The sequence below is a fragment of the Peromyscus eremicus genome, chromosome 19 (genome assembly GCF_949786415.1).
Source record: "Peromyscus eremicus chromosome 19, PerEre_H2_v1, whole genome shotgun sequence".
In the NCBI taxonomy this organism is placed as follows: domain Eukaryota; kingdom Metazoa; phylum Chordata; class Mammalia; order Rodentia; family Cricetidae; genus Peromyscus; species Peromyscus eremicus.
Window position 1 is genome coordinate 22,818,847 of NC_081435.1, and position 16,735 is coordinate 22,835,581.

At 45.4% G+C, this 16,735-nt stretch overlaps 1 long non-coding RNA gene across 1 annotated transcript; it reads right to left on the bottom strand.

Annotated features, from left to right (window-relative positions):
• Positions 1 to 640: 640 nt before the first annotated feature.
• Positions 641 to 7,328, bottom strand: LOC131896088 (uncharacterized). The gene is made up of 3 exons (XR_009375365.1): positions 7,185 to 7,328; positions 3,217 to 3,301; positions 641 to 1,108 (listed from the first exon to the last, which is right to left on the bottom strand). It is a non-coding gene; the product is annotated as an uncharacterized LOC131896088 (long non-coding RNA).
• Positions 7,329 to 16,735: the final 9,407 nt, after the last annotated feature.

Consider the following 16,735-nt stretch of genomic DNA (forward strand, 5'->3'; position numbering starts at 1 on the left):
GAGGTGATGAGCTCAGAGCTGCCCATCTGCTCCAGTGAGGAAAAGAAAGGTGTGCCAACAAAAACAAAAATAAACCAATCTCAATGACATCATTCCGCCATATTGTCCCGGTGAGTTAAATATTACATCACCGCAGCCAAGAGTGTTTACTTCACATCCAAGTGACACTTCTCACACTTACCAAACACACCCTTCCGAACATGCACACATCCCAGCCTGAGAGACTGAGTCCAAACCTCAAAAAGAGGAGAATACTTTGCATATTGGGAAAAAGAGCCCCTGGCCACAAGGCTGATATTTTATCCAGGTCCCACAAGGATGAGCTAGACAAGAATAGACCCTGGCGAAGTTCTTCAACTTACAATGCTCTTTTACTAAGGTAGGCTTCAAAATTCTCCCTCCACCCATCAGATTCCCTGAACTAAAATGAAAACATGAATGAGTCACTTTATCCAAGAGGTAAAAAGCAGTCATTGACTGAAAGAAGGCAGTAGTAGATGTAAGCAACACATCCACTCGGCATCTCCTCCCTAACTTCTTCATTCCTAAAATAATACACTGCACACAGGCTACAGAGCCACAAAGAAAGAGGAGTGGGTAGTGCAAAGCTCAAAATCATATGCTTTATGGGGTTGTTTTTTTTTTTTTGGTGCTATTAATAGAAACTGTGACCTCACGCCTACTAAGCACACACTCTCCCACTACAATCCACCTCAGTCCCCAAGCCCAGATTCTTCTTCTAAGATTTGATTTCATTTTCAATTGCATGTATATGTGTCGGTGTGGGCATGTACATGCGGGTGCAGGTGCCCTTGGAAGCCAGAAAAGCCAGGCCATCAGATCTTCTCTAGCTGGAATTGCAGGTGGTGTGAGCTGCCTGACATAGGTCCTGAGAACCAAACACAGATCTTCTGGAGGAGCAGCACATGCTTGTACCCCTGCGCCATCTCTCCAGCCCCAGAGCCAGGTCCTTGAAGGTGCAGGACTCCATTCTTTGCGCCTCTGTTTTCCAGGATTTTTTTTTCCTTCCCTAATTGGCATTCCTCCAGTGTTAATGGTCGAGGGCTTCTCTCAAGGCAACAAAGTGATTGAAATGTTGCTTATTTCCCTACAAACAAAGGAAAATGGGAAATGTTCTTATGCTTCCCTGGTGTCTTAGATACATCACTTTCAGGATATCCGAGAGGAGTTCCGATGAGGATCCAGTGATGATGGTGTACCAGAAACCAGAGGCCTTGAGCCAGGCCAGTGACTCACTGCAATGAATATTTGCACGTAAAGCTGATTGGACAAAAGGGTATATACTGTGTGACTCACCTCGGCTCCCAGTGCCACGAAGACCAATGAAGAGGTGTTGGAGAGGTGGGAAAGATGGAGGAGCCAAGAGCTCTGTTGTTGTTTGGCTTTGTTTTTTGTTTTTCTTTTTGTTTTTGTTTGCTTGCTTGTTTGGGTTTTTGTTTTGTTTTGTTTTGTTTTGTTTGTTTTCATTTGGGGATGGCTGCAGGAAGGAGAGGTAGACGGAGGGACTAGGAGATGAGTGGAGTTGGGGGTGCGTGATGCGAAATTCTCAAAAGGTTCAGTCAAGTAATTATGTTGCTGGACATGGTGTCCTCAAGTTTTTAATCTGAACACTTGCAGGGCAGAGGCAGGTGGATCTCTGTGAGCTGAAGGCCAATCTGGTCTACAAAGTGAGTCACAGGGCAGCCAGGGCTACACAGAGAAACCCTATCTAGGGATTAAAAAAAGAAAAAGTTAAATAAAAAAGGGGAGGTCTGCCTGACTGTGATACAGACCATCTCTGACCCAAGGGACACATTAAGGAGACAGTCATTTGGGGAGGTACCAGGATCGCTCTGCAGCAGCTGCCTTATGAACAGTACGAGCAGGATATTTTACAAGAGCTGCTGTGGGAAGTGCCCAGCTGTGCTACCCAGCAGGGCTGGAGCGGTGTGGTTGGAATCATCCTTCCCTCTCCAGGTCCAAAGTCCATTCTAAATTCAGAGGCTGGAAAGATGCTTGACAAGAATACCCCACGTGAGGGACTGCAGAAGGGGCTCTGTGGTTAAGAGCGCTTGGTGCTCTTGCAGAGAACTTGGGTTTGGTTCTCAGCATCCGCATGGCAGCTCACATCCAAGTCTAGGGACCCACTACTCTCTTCTCACTCTGAAGGCATGCTCATGTGCGGCATGCTTACGTGCAAGCAAAACACTCACACACGTAAAATAAAAATAATCTTTTTTTAAAGACTATCCCATGAGCCTTCCTACAGAACTGTTTTCCTGGTATGAAATTCAGATCTGTCTGAGACTTCTATCAAGGTTCCACTTGCCAGCTCTTCCTTCCCCTCGTTCTTCTCAGGACACCCAAAAGCTTCCAAACATTTTTGTTAACGCTCTCTCTAACTTGGCCTCACCAGACTACACTGGGTTCTTGAAGTCACTGGTGGGTTTCACATATCTACCCTGTCTCTGCACACATCATGAATACTGTCCCAAAAGCATGCACCAATTCTAGAGGGTCAGCAGTCTGCTGTTGACAGACATGCTGCTGCATGAAGAACCAGGACAACTCCAGACTCTGGGTGGCAGTGACCTAAATGACCTGCTGTGCAAAAGTGCACTCTAAGAAAAAAAATACTTTCACTAAGTATGGTAGCACATGCCTATAATTCCATCATTTATTTGGGAAGCCATTGCAGGAGAATTTCAAGTTTGAGGCTGTGGTGGTTTGAAAGAAAATGGCCCCATAGGCTCATAGGGACTGACACTATTAAGAGGTGTGGCCTTGCTGGTGTAGGTGTGGTGTTGTTGGAGGAAGTGTATCACTGAGGATGGGCTTGGAGGTTTCAGATGCCCAAGTTTGGCCCAGTGTCTCACAATGTCTTCCTGCTGCCTTTGGATCCAGATATTGAACTCTGCTACCTCTCCAGCACCATGTCTGCCTGCATGCTGCCATGCTTCCCATCATGATGACAATGGACTAAACCTCTGAACTGTAAGCCAGTGGTCATGGTTTCTCTTCACAGCAATAGAAACCCTAAGGCAGGGGTCTATAGGTGGACTTTTCTTTCCTGCCCACCAGTTCCCAAATAACTGACATGGAGACTTAATTATAGATGCTCAGCTGATAGCTCAGGCTTATTACTAACCAGCTCTTACAACTTAAATTAACCCATTCCTATTAATCTATATTCTGCCACATGGCTCATGGCTTTACCTGTCCTCCAGCATGTCTTGTTCCCTCTGCATCTCCTGGAGACTCTTCTGACTCTGCCTTTCTTTTTCCCAGCATGCTCTGTGCCCTGAAAATTGGCCAAATAGCTTTTTATTAACAAAGAGAGCAACACATTTTCACAGTGTACAGAAGGATTATTCCACAGCAGAGGTCCTGTTTCAAAACACAGAAACACTCTTCCCAAATCTCACATAGCCAGCATCCTGGGCCAAAATAGTTACACATGGCTTGGAAGACACATGTCATAGATGAATTAAATAACTAGTAAGAAGTGTGCACCACAGTTATTGTGACAACATGCTAAAATGATTGCAAACAAAATACCTACCTAACCCATGAGAATTTTTTTAGCTTCCTCCTTCTTTTCTCCTCCGCCCATTCTAATTCACTGGAGTGACTTCACATAACTGTAGAGAGAATACTCCAGGAGGTGGGCAGTCTCCTCTGAGATTCCTGCCTCCTCATGCTCATGCCTTTTTAGAATTCCTCCCTCCGAGTGGAGGTTGGATGAATGACTCACATGTAACAAGGGAGTAGGAGCCCCTTCCATGAGTAGGTTACAGAAGGCTGTGGTTTCCATCTGGGTCCCTTTCTTCACACTTGCTCTATGGCTGGGGAGGCTGTGAGGGCTAATAACCATGTGCAGGGACCCAGATCCTCCCCAGGAAGGGACCGGAACCCTCTCCCTTTCCACCCACACCTTCATTGCAGCGCAGCTTTGTGAGGAACCAGAGGTCCCCACTGTTAAACTGCACCCCAATTCCAGACCTATAGGAACTACACAACAATGCCTCTTATAAGACCCTGGGTTTAGGGGTGTGTTGTCATATAGCAATAGAAATGAATAGACTGGGAACAAAAAAGGAAACTTAAGCCAATACCGTAAGAAAAGTGTAAGAAAATGGGAACGTGAGTCGAAGCAATTTGGGCAATAAAATCGAATATCCGACTATAATATTGAAACCTAGAAAGCTGCCTCATCTATGATCAAGACCAACAGCATCAACGATCAAGTCTGTAGATGCGCATCCTCTGCGGTGATGCAGCAGGCAGCCTAGAGAGACGGCTCAGCCGTTGAAAGCATTGGCTGCTCTTCCAGAGGACCCTGCTTTAACTCCCAGCACCCACCTGGGGGCTCACAAGCGTCTGTAACTCCAGCTGCATGGGATCTGACAGCCTCTTACAGCCTCTTCAGGCAGCAGACATGCACACAGTGCACACACATACATATAGGCGAAACACTCCTATGCATAATAAAATCATTTTTTAAATTTTAGGAGGTTGTAAAAAGGGAAAGCTGGGTGTGGAGGCACATATCTGGGATCCCAGAACTCCAGAAGATGGGGCAGGAGGATCAGGCATTCCAGGCAATCCTTGGCCATGTAGAAACTTGGAGGCTAAGCTACATGAAACCCTATCTCAAAAAAACAAAACAAAAAACAAGCAAACAAACAAAAAACAGTAAAGGCACTCTGTGCTAGTCATCTCCAAAACTCTTATTTAGTCTAATTACGAGAGAAGATGGCAGACAAACCCAGAGTAGTGAATATCTACAAACTACCTAACCTGCTAAGACAGTCAGTACCATACAAACAAACAAACAAACAAACAAACAAATGTTCCTGTTACTGCCAAGGGCTGTGGGGATGACAAGGGTCTGGTAGTCACCTGAGACTGTCAGTGTCTGAGGACCATGATGCTGTCGGGGCCATACTGGTCTGGGTGGCTGGTGCAGCCACCTGGGGCCATGGAGACATCTGGGCCTGGGCCACTGCCTAGGGCCATGTCTGGGTCCATGGCCCTGAAGCAGCCAGGGTCTGCTCCTGTTACCACTAAGGGCTCTGCAGATGCCCAGGGTCTGACCAGTCACCTGAGACCACGTTGGTGCCTGAGGGCTGTGCTGCCACAGGGACCATACTGATCCGGGTGGCCTGTGCTCCTATGAGAGCCATGGTGATGTCCAGGTCCCAGCTACTGCTGAGGACCATGTCGGGGCCCATGGTTCTACTGTAGATAAGAGTCTGTGATGATGTCCATGGCCCGTGTTAGCACAGGGAGTTATCAGAACCATGCTGTGCTGAACCAGCCCCCATCTTCACTGGCCCTGGGATAGCTGGTCCTCTCTTCGATGGATACTGAAGCAGGAAAGCTGGCCCTGCCCCTCAGGGGAGAGCTCACCCCTGCACTTGGGAAAGATGGCGTTATCCATCATCACAGGGGTGCACCTCACCTGGGCAACACACTAGAGCTGAGTCAGGGACTCAGGTGAGCTGACTCTGAGGGTGTGAGAACAGGAAAGCTGAGCCTGTCCCCCATCATCTGCCATGCATGGGTGAGGCAAAGAGTGTCTCCCCCTCCACCCCTTGCTATCTATGGCAGGTGAGAGACCTGGGTGTGGGGGTCACAGGAGTGAGAGAACTAGCCCTGCCCCTCACTAGCTGCAGCACACAGGAGAGCACACAGGCCCTGCACCCCACCTGGACAGCACACTAGAGCTGACTCGGCTGTCCAGTGCCCAGGTGAGACAGCCCTGAGGGCAGGAGAGCAGAAGAGCTGACCCTGCCCACCTACCCCTCATATACCCCCCTACAGCAAACAGGAGAGAGGGCCCTGCAACTCACCTGAGCAAAACAGTAGAGCTGGCCCTGGTGGTGGGAGTGGGGGTGACCTGGATCTGAGGACCTGAGAGCAGGAGAACTGGCCCTGCTCCTTGCTGCAGGCTGCATTGGGTGAGTTAGACCAGGCAGTGCTGGAGAGCTCACCCAGGTAGCAACCATGAAGGAAAGCTGGTGGGCTGACCAACCCAGCTACCATCCAGGCCCAGAACCAGGGCTATGAGTTGGCCCACCCCAACATCCACCTCATCTATGAACTGTTGGAGCAGGTGAAGGGGATGAATCTACAGATCCAAAATAGCAGGATCTCCATGACACTGGACACAGGACATCCAAGAGCTCACCAACATCTCACCCAGTGAAAGCCCATTATTGGTGGCACAGCAGAAGTCAGAGACCTCAAGTCAGACCAATGACTCATGGCAATGAAAACTTGGAAGTAAAGATGAATGGACTAAAGGGTAAGCTGTGTTGACTCAATGGGCCATACTACAGCTTCCACAACAAGATTCTTCAATCTCTCTCTCTCTCTCTCTCTCTCTCTCTCTCTCTCTCTCTCTCTCTCTCTCTTCTCTCTCTCTCTCTCTCTCTCTCTCTCTCTCTCTCTCATTTATTTTGTTTGGTTTCTTTGTTTTGTTTGTTTTTGTTTTTGTTTTTATTTTGTCTTGTTTGTGGGAGGAGGTTGCAAGGATAAGAAAGAAGGCGGATATGTGGGGAAGGGGAGATCAGTGGGATCGGAATACATTATGTGAAATCCACAAAGAATCAATTAAAGTTAAAGTTATTAACTAATTAATTACATTTTTAAAAAAGACTTAGAGACTGTGGGCAACTAGTGGGTTCTGTAGACACCCAGCAACTGTGTGGACTGTGGTATACCGAGCAGAAAAAGGAACCAGAAAAACTAGCCCTTCCCCTCCTCCCCATGCCCCTGCCTGCACATCTGTAGCATACATTGCCTTGCACTGTTCGAGCTCACTGGGAAGCCGGGTCTAGAAACAGGGTTACCCCACGTCTCAGACCCATATATGTTTATATCAAGTATCCTCCAAAATCCAGTCCTGGCCCCTTAACGCTGAAAAGGGGAAAACAGGAAGCAGCTTCGGTTTAAAACACTGTCTTTGAGAAAAGCAAGAAGGGGAACCATTTCCAACAGAGGTTTCTTTGGTTTATTCCATGATATAAAAGCACTTGGCAGCGGACACAGGAAGCCAGAAATCCAGTCACAGGAAACTCTCCGTGGAGACGCTGCTCAGGTGGGAGCTCCAGCTGACTGCCTCACCTTCCCTCGCTGGATTTTGCTGGATGCTGTAAACCCCGATTTGGTGAAGGTACCTTTGTTTGCTCTCTCAGCTGGGCTACTCCAGCAATCTCTGCTGGATGCTGTAAACTCCCGATTGGATGATGTCTAGCCGCCATTCCTATCCATCTGCTACTTGCTACTTATTCCTTTCCTTTTGCTTGCTGTAGACTTAGCAAACTCACTTGTTTGAAACGAAAAGCACAGATATCATAATTCTCCCATCTTTACAAAGCTAAACTTTTGTTATTAGGTTTAAGATCTCCAGGATAATCTATATAATCTCGTTCTGAGATGCTTTACCTACTTATCTCTATAAAGACTCCTTTTTGAAACCTCGTTTACAGCTCATGGGAGATCAGCAAGTTGACATTTCTGTTTGGAGCCACTGTCTACAGCACTAGGGATACTAAACCGAGGGAGGCGAGGGGAGCACAGAGGGAATTTGCTATAATGTAACTGGAATTTTTCTGTCAATCTAACATATTCAAAAAATTTTAGTATAGGTAAAAGATTTAGGAGAATAGGAAGAAACAAAGTGCTAGAGAGGCCCACAGAAATCCACAAAGATACCCCCACAACAGACTGCTGGCAATGGTCGAGAGACAGTCCGAATTGACCTACTCTGGTGATGGGATGGCCAAACACCCTAATTGTCGTGCTAGAAACCTCATCCCACTACTGAGGGATCTGGATGCAGAGATCCATGACTAGGCCCCAGGTGGATCTCTGGGAGTCCAATTAGCGAGAATGAGGAGGGTTTATATGAGAGAGAATTGTTGAGACCAAGGTCAGATAAAGCACAGAGACAAATAGCCAAACAAATGGAAACACATGAAATATGAACCAATGGCTGAGGGGTCACCAACCGGATCAGGCCCTCTGAGTGGGTGAGACAGTTGATTGGCCTGATCTGTTTGGGAGGCATCCAGACAGTGGGACCGGGTCCTGTGCCCATTGCATGAGTTGGCTGTTTGAAACCTGGAGCCTATGCAGGGTCACTTGGCTCGGCCTGGGAGGAGGGGACTGGACCTACCTGGACTGAGTCCACCAGGTTGATCTCAGTCTGTGGGGAAGGCTTTGCCCTGGAGGAGATTGGAATGGGGGGCGGGCTGGGGGGAAGGTGAGGGGGGCGGGAGGGGGGAGAACAAGGGAATCTGTGCCTGTATGTAGAACTTAATTGTATTGCAAAATAAAAATTTATAAAAAAAAAAAAAAAGAAGAAGAAGAAGAAGAAAAAGACAATTACTAGTTTTAAATACTTTACATTGGATTGGATTTTTTTATATCGTATACAAATTATATATATATATTGTTAGAAAATGCCATACATATAATTCTAATCTTGTTCAAGATATTGTACTCATATAGTTCATTTAACATTGTAATGCAGTTTGCTGATCCTTAAATATTATTATTACCAACTATTAGGATATAAAGAAACAAAAGTTAGTAGTTAGACATTACAATAGAACTTGCAGTCACGTTAGGTATGTTTTCAAGATTGAGCAGATATATTTTAGACAGACAGGTCATCTTCAAACCCTTCAGAGATCTACAGAATATGGCATTTAAAATGTTTTAATAACTTAGAAAATTTTTCTTTTTTGTTATGACTATGAGACATGTCGGCTCCTGGCAGTACCAATCTACTTCAGAGAAAATATGGGCATTGAAGAAACTGCATATGGAGTTAACTTCCATTGTGGCAAAAGTTAGCAACTGGACAACAAAGTATCCTCGAATCAACTGCTGACAAACAGGACAAAATGGACAGACAGGACACAAAACAAAGGACTACCGATTCTTGCCAAGACAAGTGTGGTTGTGGCTTTATCAAAAGGCATCTTCTGAGGCCAGGACAATATGGCACTATCCCTGAAGTGGCCTTTGCAAGCTGGAAAAGGTACCCTGCCCTTTTCTTCGAAGGCATCTAAACAGGCAGTGGGCCGATGGCTTCTGATGTGCAGTGGATCGGCAGCTGAAATAATTATTCTTGAAGAGTAACACCTCTCAGTAGTAGACTGGCATTTAATAGAGGGATGTGGAGAAGAATGGGATGCCAAGATGAAGCCACATATACACACAGCCAAGAAGAACGGACAACTGAATTAAAAAAAAAAAAAAAAAAAAAAAAAACACATCAATTTCCAGAATTTAAAATCCTGAATCATGACAGGACACTAGTGGAATTCAGGTGTTTCTGGTACATGAACTGCTCTCACCAAATGTGAGGTCGAACTGTTGACCTTGTGCGCATCCTACTCCACAAATGAGTCTGTCAGATACGCTAAGCCTATAGGCTGAAGATGATGCCCCAATGCTGTGGAGAACCCTTGGGTGACTGTCCAGGCAGCTGGCTGTTTCTGTCAACTCACTTTTTTTTTTTTGGAAGCTGCTTGCATGCACTTCCTGTTTTTATTTTTTTTGTTAGGTAATATTATTTCCTTCTTAGGTCTCTGAGGGAGTTGAAGATTAGTTAGTTATAGTTTTCCTTGTTAAGAATTTCTGAAAAGAAACTTACTAAAGAGTAAGTGTATAAATTTGAAAGACGTTATAAGATAGTTCTGTTAGTAATATAAGTTAGGATAGAAAGTGAATCAGGTACATTTTAGACTTAGCAAAATAGGATAGATAATGGAATTATTTTCTCTGAATTTGTCAAATATAAATGGACTAGACATTTTTTAGGTATTTATTGCTTGTATATATGGTATATAGTTATTGTACTTTTGTATATAGTTTTTCTTATATTAGTTATAATTTTTTCTATTTATTAAAATAGAAAAGGGGAAAAAAAAAAGAGTAACACTCAGGTTAGCAGCAGCATCCTAGAAAACACTCAGATATATTGTTTTCGTGAGCAAATATCCATCATTGCCAGGAGTAGGACAATTGTTCCCCAAAGGCCTGTGTTGAAGGGAGTCTTGTGTCCTTCAACATGGCATTGGGGTCCCTGCCTTCTCCTCCCCTTCTCTGTCACATCCACTCTGAGGTGAAAAGTTTTGCCACAAGACACTGTTAAAGTGTGCTGCCTGCCCTGGGAGCTCCCGGGTAATGGGAGCAACCATCTGCAGGCTGAAACCTCACTAACCGGAAGCCAGAATGAACCTCTTCTCTCCGTATGCTGATTGCCTCATGTCATAGTGACGGCACGCGGCCACAGCCACCAGAGGCGGAGAAGGGCCTCGGCCTCTTCAACGTCTTCGCCAGGGCTGAACGTGCTTTAATGTTTACTTACTTTTCTTTCCCTTTATGATTTCAGCTTTAGAAAGGATTGGCCAATCCGTGCAAAATAAATAAACAAATGGAATATCTGCTGATCCTCCAACTCTTTATCTTTGAGTACGTGTCACGTCATAGTAAAATTCCAAAGATTACACAATTTCCTCTCCCTTATTTAGTGCTGTGAACAAATGTAAGTTCAGCCGCTCCAGAAGCTGCTATTTGGCCCGCATCTATCAACAAAGGCGTTCTGCATCTCAAGCCTGGTTTTACTAAGGGGTCGTGCTCTGCCTGAACTTTTTTTTTTTTTTTTTCAAAAGTCCATTTCCATCTAACTGATACCGATCAGGTTTCTTTTAATCTCCTTGGGTTCTTTCCTTTAATACTATTAAATTTTATCTAAAGTCTCAAAAGGTCTATATGGGGAGATGATTCCAGGTTTTTACTCTTATGGCTTGAATTCTCTCTCTCTCTCTCTCCTCTCTCTCTCTCTCTCTCTCTCTCTCTCTCTCTCTCTCTCTCTCTCTCTCTCTCTCTCTCTCTCTCTCTCTCTCGTTCTGTGGGGGTCACAGGAGAAGGATCTGCAGTTAGATTTAACAATTAGACACAAAGTCCCTAGACTGCCTAGGAATGCCAGGTACCACAATCCAAGACCCCAAGGTTCCGCTGGAACCCAGACTTCTCTGACCTAGGTGGCTACATGACCATAATAAAGATGCAGATTACAGGAAACCGGTCCCCGGATGTAGGGTTCTCTGAACTTCTGTGTGTAGCCCCACCTTTTCACGTGCTTCCCTTTATTCCCAGCATCCTGTGCGTTTGTAGTCACTGACTTTTAGCTAAAGCTGCCTGTGTGACCCACTGCCACCAAGAAGGAACCTGAAGACCGCTCTACAGGGACATACATGTCACACTGTTCAGTGAAGTACAAGAGAGTGATTTCAACCGAGTGATTTTGACAGAGGCACACTGTGGGACATTCGGGTCTTGCAATGCCAGGCCAGGCTCTCCGCGCCCAGTCTCTGTTCCCTATATTCGGCTCCTTTTTAAGCTCCTGGGAGAAGCCAGGCTCTGGCCTACATACAAAGCCACACACACACCAGTCTATAAAATTCCCCAGCTTGAATGACAGCCACTTGTCACTGCCCCTCTCCTGAGAAGCCCACAGGATCCAGGGGGCCACAGCTTTCTCTTCTGTCCTTTGACAGCTTTCTTGTGTTCTGCAGATCTGTTCATCGCCACCTTCCGGCTTCCCGGGGGCTGGCCTCGTCCTGCCCCATCCCTGTAACCGCTAAGAACGTGCTAAGGACCAAAAGCTATTTACCTGTTTTTCTGAACCTGGTAGTTCAAACGGCAGCTGTGATACAAGATGAGAACATGAGACTCGTTTTGTGGTAGGGATGAATATGAGGGAAAAGGCTCGTAACACGGGCCAAGAAAACCCGTTGTTACAACAAAGAACTCTCCACAATAACTCTGAAGTCATTCAAAACTGATCTAAAAATAGGGCTTCAGAGACGAAAGTCTGCACTGCACACAGAACACATGGATCAATCAGTAAACTAGAAAAAAAAATGTTGAAAGAGAGTGGGCTTTTCAGTCAGAAGATCAGGGCTCCAGTCCTGGCTCGGCCGCTCCCTCACTTTATGACCTTGAATAAATGGCTTTACTTCTGAAGCGCATGCGCACACACCTTTTACAGCAGATGAGCCGAGCTCTCGTGTATCCCATGCCTCCCTAATCCATCCCCTGCAACTTCTCAGTTCTTCCCATTAAGAAGAGAGATTACTGCTAAGCCAGTTGTAGTGGTGACACCTTTAATCCCAGTACTCGGGGCAGAGGCAGGCAAATCCCTGAGATCGAGGCCAGCCTGGTCTACAGAGCGAGTTCCAGACAGCCAGGACCCCTTTCTAAAAAAAAAAAAAAAAAAAATCAAGCGCACTGCCTGTAATCCCAGCGCTCAAGAGACATCTCCATGAGTAAGGAATTTCAGCAGGAGCATGAGGATCTGAGTTCAGATGCCCAGAACTGTGTACGCCAGGCATGGTGGCAAACGTCTGACAACCCAATGCTCCTGCATTAAGAAGCAGACAGAAGAACCATTACTCAAACAAGGTGAAGAGTAAGGAATGACATCTGAGATTGTTCTCTGACTACCACATAAACAAATGCAGAGAAAGAGGGGCCGGGGGGGACACAGAGACAGACAGACAGACAGAGATCATGAGATTAAGACAAGCCTGGTGCTATAGGGTGAGTCTGAGGCCAGCTAAGACTACCCTAGCAAGACCCTGCCTCAAAAAGCCAAATATACAAACATACATTTTATTACATTATTATTTTTATTATTATATTTTATTATATATAATGTATACGGTGATAAAGAGGAAGAGACAGACAGACAAAGACTCTAAACCAACAATGCAACAGAAGTTAGCAACCAAGCAAGGCCTGTATGCCTCCATCACTCACTCTCACGGAACCTCTAAGGTCCTGATAGAAACCCAATGTCCTCCCACTCCTGTGTGTGCCACTGAGGAGACCCCGTGAGGGAGGCCGCCCCAGACAGGTGTGCTCTCAGAAGGAGATGTGAGGAGGATATTACAGATCCATGAGCAAGCCCAGTTGTTATCAAATGGTCCCAGTCCAGACCAGGAGAATCACCCAACCAAGAGAGAGGCTTGTGAATTAAATTCTTGTTGTTTCAAGTCACTTAGTTTTACACAGACTGTTGTGAGGTTAAACCCTCAAAATGCATACTAAAATTACTGTAGCACCTAGCACATAGGATATGCTTAATAAATTTCAAGACTGTTTAGTCCTTGAATTAAAATCTTTATTTTTATGGTCATAAAGCGACTTTTTTAAATTTTTATGTGTATGGCTATTTTGCCTGCACATATGTCTATGGACTGCTTGTGTGCCTGATGCCCACGGTGGCCAGAAGCAGGCATGGAATCCCCTAGAACTGGAGTTACAGATACTTGTGAGTCTCCAAAGTGGGTTCTGGGAATTGAATCTGAGTTCCCTGGAAGAGAAGTCAGTATAGCCACTGAGCCATATCTACAGCCCTATAAAGTGATACATTATGATAAGACACAGACCCAGACCTCAAACAGTACCACTGTTTCTGCCCTGCCTGCCTCTGTGTGCTGGCCTTGTTCTATCACAGCTGAGCTCTCTCCACAGGTGACAGAGCCAGTGGTCCTCAGCTTCTCCTGCCTCCCAGGAGCATGAGGGACAGTGTTCCCATGGACTCCAGCAGAGAAAAGCTCCACAAAAGGGCTCTAGTTAGCCCAGCGTGGGCCTGGGTTATCTGAACCAACCCCAGTGGCGAAGTAGACATGAGGTCATGTGCTGATTCCTACAGAAAGACAGAGAAATCGGAGTTTGCGCCAAAATGGTGAGGGAAACATGCCCCAAAAAAATAATAATAAGCCTGGCAGTGGTGGCACATGCCTTTAATCCCAGCAATCAGGAGGCAGAAAAGCAAACAGATCTCCAAGTTCTAGGTCAGCCTGGTCTACAGAGTGAATTCCAGGACAGCCAGGGCTACACAGAGAAATCCTGTTTCATAAAACCAATAAAATGATTATGATGATGATAGTGATGATGATCATGATGATCATGATTATGATCATGATCCCAGAAGCCTGGAATCGTAAAGGGTGTTGCTGCCACCTTCCAATTTATTTTAGATACAGCCATGCCCTCAGAACAGAGTTTGGACTACTTCTGCCTCCTTAAAATTACACCGTTTCACAGAAAGACATTTTATGTGGCTTGATAGCCCATCCTATTACCAACACATAAACAGGCTGACTGCAAGCTAACGGGTTTGGGGTTTTCTGGAGACTGCGATTCTCAAAGGATTTAGTTACTGTGGATGAATTGACAACTAAGCTTTCTAAACGAGCTCGTGAATCTTAAGAGAGCCGAAAATGAAGAGATGATTTAGATCTAAACTCTAAACGAGAGAAACCTAATAAGGAAGTCTCCTGTTACAGGTGGTGAAGCCTCGTGTGCGGCGATCATGGCCTCTGCTTTTCCTGTAGTGTTGATACAGCGCTAAACTGAAAATGTCTGTTCAGTGCTGTTGAAAGGGCTGGATACAAAACCAATAAAGTGATCCGGAGAGGTGGTTCAATGGTTAAGAGAGATTGCTGCTGCGTGTGGTGGTGTGAAAGAAAATGGCCCCCAAAGGGAGTGGCACTATTAGGAGGTGTGGCCTTGCTGGGGGAAGTATGTCACTGTGGGGGCGGGCTTCAAAGTCTCTTTTCTCAAGCTTCACTCAGTGTGACAGTCAGTCAACTTCCTGTCGCCTGGAAGATGTAGGACGCTCGGCTATTTCTCCAGCTGCATGCTGCCATGCTCTCCAACGACATACACAAGCCCCCACAATTAAATGTTTTCCTTTATAAGAGTTGCCGCCGTGGTCATGGTGTCTCTTCACAGCAGTAGTAACCCTAAGACATTGCTCTTGCAGAGGACCAGAACTTGGTTCCAGAACCAATACTGGACAGCTCACAACCATCTGTAACTCCATCTTCTGATCTCTGAGGGCACATGCATATGAGTGAATACACACATAAATAAAACAATAGTAAATCTTTAAAAAAAACAGACTAGTGAATGTATGTTTGTGGGGTTGACTGTTTAGTATTGGATAACCAATTTGTGTACTCTCACATGGAAGGGTTTGGAAGGAGGTAGGGAAGGAGAAACAATGTAATTATATTATAGTTTCAAATTTTTAAAAGTAATTTTAAAAAGAAAAAAACAAATGAAACTATCTAGGTTTATTTTTTAATAGCCAAATAATGCCATCAATATTATAGTCCAGAAATTAGGAATTCCAGCAAAGAACCAAGCAGAGGAAGATGGCTGCTATCCCCATCCTGTACTTTAGACTGGTCCAGCTATGTTCTGTCTTCATTGAATTGAACACACACCTTACTGTACCGTTTAAAATAGCTCAGCTAGTCCAAGAACCCCAGAGCACACCAGACCCTGACAAGAACTTATGGATAATTATGTTTTTAGACAGAACTCATATCCTGAAGACACTTAAAATTCAGAAACAAACTTTTTTTGTTATGGATGAGAAGAGAATGAATAATTCATGAATTCTAAGAGGCCCAGGGAACTCTTCAACATTTAATTATATTTAATGGACCATTTCTTTTTACCTTCTAGAATTGAGTTTGCCTGTGAATTTTCATCTAGAAAATAGAGACACTATGTGAATATCGAGTCGGCGGAATTCACATAGGAAAGCCCCACAGTACACACTCTCAAACACCATCTTCCTGCACTTCTCCACAGAAAATTTAGCAGAGATGAAAACTACTGGAGAAACACATATGAAGACACAGTCAGTATGTCACCAGAAAGGAAATGTGGATACACAGTTTCCTGGGAAAGTCTAGGCATAAATAAATACTGGTAAATGTAAAATCACATATGCACATCAAATCTTGGTTGCCATGGTAGTAGACATAGAAGATTGCAAAACTTGAAGGAACCAGGTCTCCTCTAGGTGAAGAAACTGGAGGCCCCAGTAGGTCGGATGGTTTCCTGTCTAGCCTCCACCTACAGCTCCCTGCATCCCCTCTGATGGCCACAGCCGGGCTGTGAGGACACTGAGCTGGTCTCTACAGGATGCAAACACAACACAGCTTCCTCCTTTCTTCCCTTCAACCTGCTTCCCACACTCCTTCTGACCCCTGGATGAAAACATAGGAAAGTATTACCTCTCCTTCCATTTCCTTAAGTTGTAAAAATAACTAACTTCAGTATTTTTAGGTCCTTTTTGTCCAATTTAGGTTTTGACTTCCCTGAGATACCTTTCTCAGTTTCAGGCTGGAGCGTGAGGTTAGTTCTCGCTTTCTTCTTCTATTTTTCCCTCTAATATGCATACATGATTAGCCTGGATGTCTATCTGTTCACCAACTGTGTGCGGCATCCACAAAGGCCAGAGAAGGTCGCCTGGAACTGGAGACGCAGAGATTGTGAGCCCCCATGTGGGGGCTGGGAACCAAACCCAGGTCCTTTGGAAAAGCAGCCCGAGCTCTTAACTGCCCAGCCATCTCTCCAGTCCTCTTCTCCCCTTCTTGCTCTAACTCCGCCCAGGCTCACAGCAAGCAAACAGCAGAGACAGGGTTTAAATCCAGAGAGTCTGGAACCAGAGATCTTAACATGGGCCTCATGCCCACAGCCTACCGATAGTCTCCCACATCGGCCAAGTTGCCAGTGGTCCACCACTGTGGAGGAGGCTGTTAAACAAGGTCCCGTAAGGTAAGTCCATGTCTGACCTAGGAGAAGCACTCCTCTGCCTGCCACGCTCCTTTGGTGCTGAGAG